The sequence below is a fragment of the Grammomys surdaster genome, unplaced genomic scaffold (genome assembly GCF_004785775.1).
Source record: "Grammomys surdaster isolate TR1022 unplaced genomic scaffold, NIH_TR_1.0 535, whole genome shotgun sequence".
NCBI lineage: Eukaryota > Metazoa > Chordata > Mammalia > Rodentia > Muridae > Grammomys > Grammomys surdaster.
In genome coordinates this window covers 216,925-226,917 of record NW_021604954.1, presented here as the reverse complement: position 1 = coordinate 226,917, position 9,993 = coordinate 216,925, and the positions used below count along the sequence as shown (strand labels likewise).

Here is a 9,993-nt window from a genome sequence, read left to right as displayed (position 1 = left end):
CATGGCAAAAAACAAATACAAAAGAAAAATTGGGCTAGATAACCAAGTGAGGAATTTTGATGTAGAAGCTGAATCATAGAACTAAGCCTCAGGTTTGATTCATGGTGTGGACTGGATTCTGGGAAGCTCTTCAGGCATAAATGTTGAGAGAAAGCTACATCCAGACTGAGTCATTCATGTGTGGGGACTATATATGAGGATTAACTACTAGAGAGAGTTTCACAAGGAAGTTGTGTGCTGAGCATTTTGCCTAAAGAGCATGGAAGAGTGAGTGAGACACTGGAATGAAAATGTTCGTAGATCTGGTCTGCACATCAGTATAAGCCCTGATTATCACAGAAAGGACTCAGGGTGTAGAATTCATAAACAAATCTCGTATATGCCAGACCAACTGAAGAAGTTAGATGCTGAATCTACAGGATAGTACCCAGGCCTCCTTGAATTCAAGGAGTCAACAGGAGAGATTCAGGAAAGATAGTCTTGCAAAGAACATTGTTGTGTAAAATCTCCATCCATGTTTAGGAATTAACATGGGCTATTGTATAGATACTTTCAATCTGCACAAATTCAAAGATATAGACCAGCATGACTGTGAACACTACTATCCAGGCACACATAAAGGTAGCTTCTGAGAGCCCAACAACAAGGCAAAATGGCTAAGCTATGAGTTACCACTTAATGGGAATGTAACACCAACCAGACCCCCAAGAGTTCTCTGGGACTAAACTACATACAAAAGAGTACAAAAGGTGGGACTCATGGTCCCAGCTACATATATAGCGGAGGAAGGCCTTATCTGGCATCAGTGTGAGGAAAGGACTTTGGTCTTCTTAAGGTTCAATCCTCCAGTGTAGGGCAATGTCAGGGTACTGTGGTGGGTATAGGTAAGTGGTTAGGGGAGCGCCCTTACAGAATAATAGGCTGGGGAGATGAGATAGGAGGTTAAAAAATGTTAAACTGAAATGGAAGTAAATAAAATATCCAATAAAAAGTATGAAAAATAAATATAAAAAAATACATACTCATGTGACATTTAAACAGATTTCTCTAAGGACCATTTAATGGGGGATTGTTATCAATTAGAGTTCCTTATTCTCAGATGACTCTCAATTACATAAAGGTATCACAGAACAAACCATCAAGGTGAGGCTCTACCACGCATGGCAGAAGAATGTGACTGTATAGTTCATGTGCTACTGAAACTCATTTAAGATGACAGTATCAATAGTATCCTGAAAAACAGTCTTTGATCCTCAATGCCAGGCAATCTATGTCAGAGGGGGGAGTCCAGCAAATGGATCTAGAGAAGCATGATCTAGAAATATGCCCAGAGCAAAACTTGATTTGAATCTGGGAGTAGAATACAGGGAAGCCCAGTGCTGGTGTTATGGAGGCCTGGGAATTGGATATGGCACTGGAGGGCAAGTTTAAGACTTGGAAATTCATTTGTAATCTACATATATTAACCTACACCTCTTCTCATGAATGCTAAAATCGTGGACTCAATACTGCTAGAACACAGATTCAAATTGTGTGTAGGCCTGGGTGACTATATACAAGCAAAGAGTTAGCCTTGGTTGTGCTGGCAAATGCATGTGTATTTCATCATGCATATCAGGGACATGTCCTGTCAGAAACAGGTTTGGGAATGTAAAGTTGGCAACAGAACCTAGGGACCAGAAAAGCAATGGAAGAATTTAAATACAGAAGCTACATGACAGAGCAAGGCATGAGTTTTTGTGCATGATGTGGACAGGAGAATTTCAGAAAATCTATTCAGGGAAATGTGTTGATAAAATCTGGATCCAGATGAAGGACTTACTATTTGAGGGTGGACTGGGTACCCTGCTTGTCCTGAACATCAACACATTTAGTATAAGATCAGTTTGACCAGAAACATCCAGTCAGAGTGGCAATGGCAATGGAAGTGGAGCTTCTGGAGAAGTCACCAACAAGATGCAATGACTGCTCAAATTATTTAGAACTTCAAATTATTTAGAACAGCAGAGTTGGGCTTCATTCTGAGAAGACTTACCAGAGTAAGCAGTACAGGAGCTTCACTTTCCATCTCTAAGATAACACAAGTCAGGAAACAAGGAAAATATCTAGAGGCAAGGAATGAAAGAGATACCACTAAGGTATTCTACATAGTACTTGGTACCCCATAGGCAGCTCCACTTGCCTTACTATACAACCCAAAACACCTCCCTAAATTGGGAAACACCTACAGACGTTTCCACCCTCCCATACTCATCATTACTCAATGCAGCTCCCAACAGGTAGTTATAAAGTCCATTTCATGGGGTATATTCTAAACAGAGGCTCTTTCTTCTCATATGACTCTAGTTTGTTTCAAGATAAGACAACACAAACCATCATGGTGAAGTTCTGTCACACCTGACTAATGACTGTGGTAGTATGGTCCACATGGTATTGAACGTGATAAATATTGATGTACGATTAATGATTACTGTTTTATTAGAATCCTGAATCACTGCATGAGAGACTGTAAGGCTAGGTAATCTGCCAGAACTGGAAGTGCGTCAAACACCTGTTCATGAAGCTGGGGAAAAATATTGTATGCTGAAGCCTGAATGCCATTATGTTCAAGATGCCAGAACCTTGAGGTACCTGTTGAGATTCTACATATTTCCACAGCTCCCTGAAATAAAACTTTAGAATCTGAAACATCTTTGGAGTATTAACAAATATGAACAATTTTAGGATAAATTGATATCGCATTTTTAAATTGGCTTCAGCATATGAGGAAACAAATTAGAATATTGTACCTTAAACAGAATTTGTCTGTGGTTTATGAGAAGTCTCATTGGGTAAAGGTCAGTGTCATACAAAATGATGTGAATTTGAACAGGATGATGGAGATGATGAAAGATGAAAATTAATTCTGACAAGCTGTCATCTTCTACACTCAATTTGGGTGATCAAAGAACATTGGACACTCCTGGACATTTGTAATATTCACAACTAGGGGAATAGCAGATGGCTGCTGCCTTCTGGAAAAGACAGGGCATAGACAGCAATCATATCCTTAGTGCCTACAACTGCCTTCCTACTCCAGAAAAAAAGCACACATTGTTGGCACTGTCGAGGCTAAGACATACAGCCCTTCCATCCAGAGACATGAGAACTTAAGTTTCTCCATACAGAAAGGGAGTGACTTTTCACATTTGAAGTGTCATCTTACTTACAAATCTTCTCTCAATTTGTGTTTGTCATGTTTCTGCAACTTGCAGTTCACTTGTAATATTGCCTGCTACTGCTTTCAGCAGTATCTGAACACATGACCATAGCCTGCAGAGGTGATGAGGTGAAAACTGTAATTTTTTAGGGCCTCAAGAAGATAAATTATAAAAATAAAATTAATTTAAAAAATCAAGTAGTTCAAAAGAATAAAAGTACATGTTTCACTCTAAAAGAAAGTTTGGAGAGGTGGAGCAGAGGGGACAGTGAGGTATCATCCGGGACAGGTGGTTGGCCTGGTGGGGTGAGGTGGAGCGCTGACTTCTGAGGAAGCTCAGAGGGCGAAGAGCAGGGCGAGCACTTGTCCCAGGGCTAAGGGAGCTGGGGGATACTGCTGCTTCTGTAGGATGAGCCCAGGGGACACCTGCCCGTGCTTTGCTTCAGCCCAGAGTTGCTCCCTAGGGCCCTGTGCGGACTCGCCTGCGTGACGTGACTTGTCATGATGTCTGACAGGAAGGCAGTGATCAAGAACGCAGACATGTCTGAGGACATGCAACAGGATGCTATTGACTGTGCCACACAGGCCATGGAGAAGTACAACATAGAGAAGGACATGGCTGCCTATATCAAGAAGGAATTTGACAAGAAATATAACCCTACCTGGCATTGTATCGTGGGCCGAAATTTTGGCAGCTATGTCACACATGAGACAAAGCACTTCATCTATTTTTACTTGGGTCAAGTTGCAATCCTCCTCTTCATGTCAGGCTCGGTGGCTGAGGTCAAGGTGTCAGTGGTAGCGGCAGCGATGACAAGCAGGCGGAGTTGCTGGGACTGTTTTGTACTGGGGCCAGCATCAGGAAGTCCTCTCCAATGGCTGTGCTACTGCATGGACTGTATACTGGATTTCATGTGTGTGTCGCAGTAAACCAAAACCAAACTTCTTTCTGTTTAGTTGCTTGGGGAAGAAGGCTGCTTTACGTTTATTTTTAAGACGTTAACATTATTTTTTTGGATGTACTGCACTAGGAAATCTCTCCGACCTCTCCTTTTCCCTTTCTCTCCCTAGAAAAAAATAAAAGGCCTTCAGCGAAGCCCTGAAGACTGGGGAGGGCTGAAGAATAGAAATAGGTGTGAGGCAGACATTAAGCTGCAGCTGCCTCTTAGACAGCGGGCACTATTGTAGGAGGCCGGGGAGGCTGTGAGGACAGGGTTAGGCTTGGCAAGGAGAGGGATAGGAAGGTGGGTGGGGGAATTGCTCTAGTACCAGGGAGAATATTCCAGAGAACTGTGACTTTATGGCTTGGGGCAGGGGTTGGTGGGGTGCAGTCTCTAAGGGCCCCTAAGATGTTTGTGGTGTGGGAGTGGGGAGCAGACTCGTCTTGCCGTCTGTCAAAATTTCTGAGTAAGGGCTTGTGTCTTCGTGGGTCACCTTCCCTTATTCCTCCAGCCAGAGGTCATGTTGGGAGGATGCTGGGAGTAGGGTTAGCTTGGCTTTTCCCTTTACATTCTGTCTGCTCCCTGCTTAGCCCTCAGCTTTTCTCATTCTCAGTTCTTTTAGAGCAGCCCCTATTGTTGGCTGGCAACAGAATTTCTGGTTACTGTAGTTCCTTAGTTAGGTCTTAGCAATCAAACCAAATCAATGTCCCCTCGATTCTTCTTTGTGTATGTTTGTGTTTGTCTGTGTGCGTGTAGGGGTGTGTTTGGGGTAGAAGGGAGGGAAAGGGGCAGGATAGTGGAATCTCTAGGGTGTGTGGGAGGTAGGGGACAGTTAGTTCTAAGTGGGCTTTTATGTTACCTGTTTTGATGATGAAAACAGGTTAGTGTCAGACCATCCCCCTCCCCTCAGGTCACCTTCCTTGGGCATTCTGTTTTGCCCTGTGGCTGTCTGTTCCCTGGGAAAGTTTTTGGAAGGTCACCCAGAACAGGATGGCCATTCTGACATCTGTCCTGGAGTTAGATCTGTGGGCAGGCTGGAGGGGGGTGGCAGTTGGTGACTGGTCTCTAGTGGGAAGTGAGAATGGAAGTAATTGGGGGTGGAGCTCCTCAGAACAGGTCTGAAGTATAGTAATGACCTCTGGGAGTCAGGGGGTAGAGAAGGACTGTGAATGGGAGGAGATTCCAGAGAGAAGGTACAAGGGAAAGCTTGTCTGTTGGTGATAGTATTGGGGTAGGTGGGGGTTGTCATTGCCAATTGAGCTGCTGATTCTTATGAATCACATTCAGAACTCATGTAGGGTTGACACTATAAGGGTTGGGGAAATCTAGCTATTTTTCCCCAGCCCATTCTTGGGGGTCAAGGGAAGGCAGGAGAATGCCCCTTCCTCCTAAGCCCTTTGTGTGTTGAGCTTTTGTTTTTCTTCAGTGCTGGCAGGGGAGAGTGGGTACTGGTGGTGATTAAGTTCCCTGTTCAAACCTTTATTGGGTACAAGATTGAATGTTTGGTTTTAGATTTTATTTTTCTCATGAATGTCTAGATCTGTGCTTCTCCCTGCCCTCCCAGACTCTGGCCAGTTGGAAATGTCTCATTTTTGTTCATATTTCATTTCTGGTGTAGGGACTGTGACCCTGCCACATCTATGCTCTGCATCTATGCCTCTTTTGGACATTGAAGGTCGATTGATGCAAAAAAAAAAGTGTTTACTGGAGATTCTTAAATCACCAAGATCATAAAAACAGATATCCCTTAAACAAAGATGTAAATTAAATAGTGACCGACTGTAATTGCAAAAACACTTCAGTATTTTGTTTTTGGTTACTGTGATAGATATTCCTAATTGTCAACATGAATACACAAAGAATAAAATACAATCCTGAAATGGCAGGTACACCAGTTGTCCAGATCATGAGGCTGAAAGATACAGGATTCTGACAGAAGTCTTGACATAGGATTACAATGATTTTGATCCAGCTATTGAGGCACAGTGGCCATGAAAACCTTAAATCCAAAAGGTGTGGTAAATGCCTATGTTCCCAGAAAATGAAGCAAAGGGATCTCTGAGTTCAAGGCCAGCCTGGGACAGAGCAAGTTCCAAACACAGCCATGGGGTTACACACCTTAATCTGTCCCGTATCTTCTGCTGGAAGTTTACTAAGGGTAATGGAAGAAGGAAGACTCACTCTTATCTGCCTGCTTGCACTTACTTGCAGCACATCCGTTGGAACCTACTTCTTCAGGATTCCAGCTTGTACTGACTAGTTTTGTGTGTCAACTAGACACAAGCTGGAGTTATCACAGAGAAAGGAGCCTCCCTTGAGGAAATGAATCCATGAGATCCAGCTGTAAAGCATTTTCTCAATTACTGATTAAGGGTATGAGGGCACTTTGTGGACATTGCCATCCCTAGGCTGGTAGTCCTGGGTTCTTTAAGAAAGCAAGCTGAGTAAGCTCTGGGAAGCAACCCTGTAAATCACATCCCTCCATTGCCTCTGTATCAACTCCTGCTTCATGAACTGCTTGAGATCTGGTCCTTACTTCCTTTGATGATGAAGAGCAATGTGGAAGTGTAACCAAAATAAATCCTTTCCTCCCCACCTTGCTTCTTGGTCATGATGTTTGTGCAGGAATAGAAACACTGACTGAGACACAGCCTATGCAGAAGACCAACTGAAACAATCAGCCTAGTGAGACTGAGCAACTACTAGATACTTGGACTTCCCATTCACAACTGCCGGTTCTATGTATAATAGGACTACAGACTTTAAGTTATTGCAATAAATTCTCTTAATTTATAGAGACATTCCACAAGTTTTGTGACTCTAGGGAACCCTGTCTAACAGTTACAAACAAATCCACAGTATTTTCTTCTCTATTTTACTTTCATCATGACAGTTATGGAGTTTTGAATACAAAGGGGTCTTATAGTCAAGTTTTTTTGAATGCTAGGCCACAGAATGTAGGAATGATTAAGAGGAGTGGAATTAGTAGAATTGGCATGTCCTTGTGGAAGGCATTGTGTCACTGTAGGGGCAGGATTTAAGGTATCCTATTCTCAAGCTAAGCCCAGTATGGCCCACACTCTCCTTCTGCTGTCTGTTGATAAAAATACAGAACTCTCTGTCATGCTTCCTTCCATGATGATAATGGACTAAAGTTCTAAAACTGTAAATTTAATAAATGTCTCTTTTATAAAAGTTATTGTGGTCATGGTTTCTCTTCGTAGCAATAAAACCCTAATACACTTGACTATGAAGAAGTTTATAAATTTTACTTCTTGCCAGGCAGTGGTAGCACATGCCTTTCATCCCAGCACTTGAGAAGAAGAGGCAGGCAGATTACTGGGTTCGAGGTCAGCTTGATCTACAGAGTGAGTTCCAGGACAGCCAGGGTTACACAGAGAAACCAGTCTTGAAAAACCGAATACATAAGTAAATAAATAAATAAATAAATAAATAAATAAATAAATAAATAAATAAATATTACTTCCTAACATTGATAGAAACTTAAGAATTTACCATACCATATAGATAAAATTATCCAGAAAGTTAAACTTAACAGAGAGATGAGGGTCCATATGATATTCTTTTCTGGTTTCTCTTTTGCTACTTCTCTTTTTATTTCAGGCATAATATTCTGCAAAAATCCACAAATCATTTTTATTTCAAACATTAATGGAAACAATCAAGAAGCAATTGAAAAATAGACGCAGCTTTGATTTGGAGGATTAGAAAAGAAAATACTAAGACCTTCAGAGACTCTGACATCACCACCACTCACAGCCCCTGCTTAAATGGTGTTGCCTGTGCCTCCTGTTTTCAAGACACAGGCTATTGACTTGTAGTTTCCCATTAGGATTCTCAATAATATTCCATCCTAATAGTAGAATTTGTTGCCAAGGTGTAAACTTGTTTTATCACTAGGTTTCTTGATCCATCCTAAAAGTAACCCAAGTGATTATGGAAATCGAATAGTTTATAGTAGAAACATCCACTGAGTAGCAAGGGAGGCACTGTGTGGGTCTTTGCATCATTCATTACCTGTTCTCATGCTTCTGGTACAGGTGGATTTGGGGTGCTACACTGTTCATCAAGATTTTGTTTCTGTCTGACATGATAAATGTAGAGTCACTAAAGTATTGGTAGATTCTGTAGCAGTTCTTAGGGTTTGAATATGCTTGGCCCAGGGAGTGGCACTATTTGGAGGTGTGGTCTTGTTGGTGTAGATGTGTCACTGTGGGTGTGGGCTTAAAAGCCTCAGTCACCCCAGGTGCCTAGAATTCAGTCTTCCACTAGCAGCCTTCAGACGAAGATGTAGAACTCTCAGTTCTGCCTGCACCATGCCTGCCTAAATACCTCTCTACACCAACCTTAATGATAATGGACTGAAATTCTGAACCTGTAAGCCATCCCTAATTAAATGTTGTCCTTTGTAATACTTGCCTTCTTCATGACATCTGTTCTCACCAGTAAAAACCTAACCAAGACAACACATAAAATACAAAGTACAAAACTGTTAAGACAAAACATCCAGAAAATTCATGACATAATGAAAAGACTGTAGGAATAATAGAAATGGATTTAACAGATATCTACAGAACATTTCACCCTAAAATAAAAGAACTTACCTTCTTTTCAGCACCCCATGGTATCTTCTCCTGAATAGACCAAATAATTGACACAAAACAAGCCACAAGACACAAGAAGATTGAAATAACCCATGCATTCTATGAGACCACCAAGTTATAAGGCAGTCTTTGATAACCAAGTAATAAATAAATAAATAAATAAATAAATAAATAAATGAAATAAAAAATAAAAGCAATAACACATGCTCTCAAAAACTAAACTGTCTAATGAATGATAACATGGTGATGAAAGTAATAAAGGATGAAATTAATGACTTTATAGAATTAAAGGAAAATGAAGGCATAACCTACTCAAACTAATGGGCTAGAAAGAAAGCAGTGCTAACAGAAAAATTCATGGCATTAACTGACTCCATCCTGAGTGAGTGAACCCAGTCAAAAAAGAACACACATTGTATGCACTCACTGACAGGTACATATTAGCCCAAAATCTTAGAATAGTCAATATACAAGATATCATTCAGAGTGGACATGAAGTTCAAAATCAAGTAAGACTAAAGCATTGTTGCTTCAGAATTCTTAGAAGTGGAAACAAAATACACAAGGGAGACAATATAGAGACAATGTGTAGAGCAGACTCTGAAGGAAAGTCCATCCACAGATGGTCCCATGTTGGGAACCATCCCATATACAGTTACCAAATGCAGACACTATTGTGGATGCCAGGAATAACTTGCTGATAGGAGCTTGATGTAGCTTTCTCCTGAGAGGCTCTGCCAGAGTCTGACAATTACAAAGGTGTATTCTCACAGCCAACTGTTGGACTGAGCATGGGATCCCCAATGAAGGATTTAAAGAATGGACTGAAGGAGTTGAAGGGGTATGTAACCCAGCAGAAAGAACAACACCATCAACCAACCAGAATCCTTAGAGCTCACAGGGACTAAACCCACAACCAAAAAGTACACATGGAAGTAACTATGACTCCAGTCTCATATGTAGCAGAGGATGGCCTTGATAGGCATCAATGGGAGAAGAAGCCCTTGGTTCTGTGAAGATGCAATGCCCAAGTGTAGAAGAATTTGAGGGAGGGTAGACAGCAGTGGGTGGGTGAGTGGGTGAACACCCTCATAGAAGCAGGGAGGAGGAAGGGATAGGGGAGTTCTGGGCATGGACTTGAAAAGGTGATAACACTTAAAATGTAAATAAAGGAAATATACTCTAAAAAAGGAAATTGGACAGATCCTACAACAGCAACTTAACATCA

At 41.5% G+C, this 9,993-nt stretch overlaps 1 pseudogene; it reads left to right on the top strand.

The window, feature by feature from the left end:
• The first annotated feature begins 3,703 nt into the window (after positions 1 to 3,703).
• Positions 3,704 to 4,129, top strand: LOC114633147 (annotated as a pseudogene).
• The last annotated feature ends 5,864 nt before the right edge of the window (positions 4,130 to 9,993 follow it).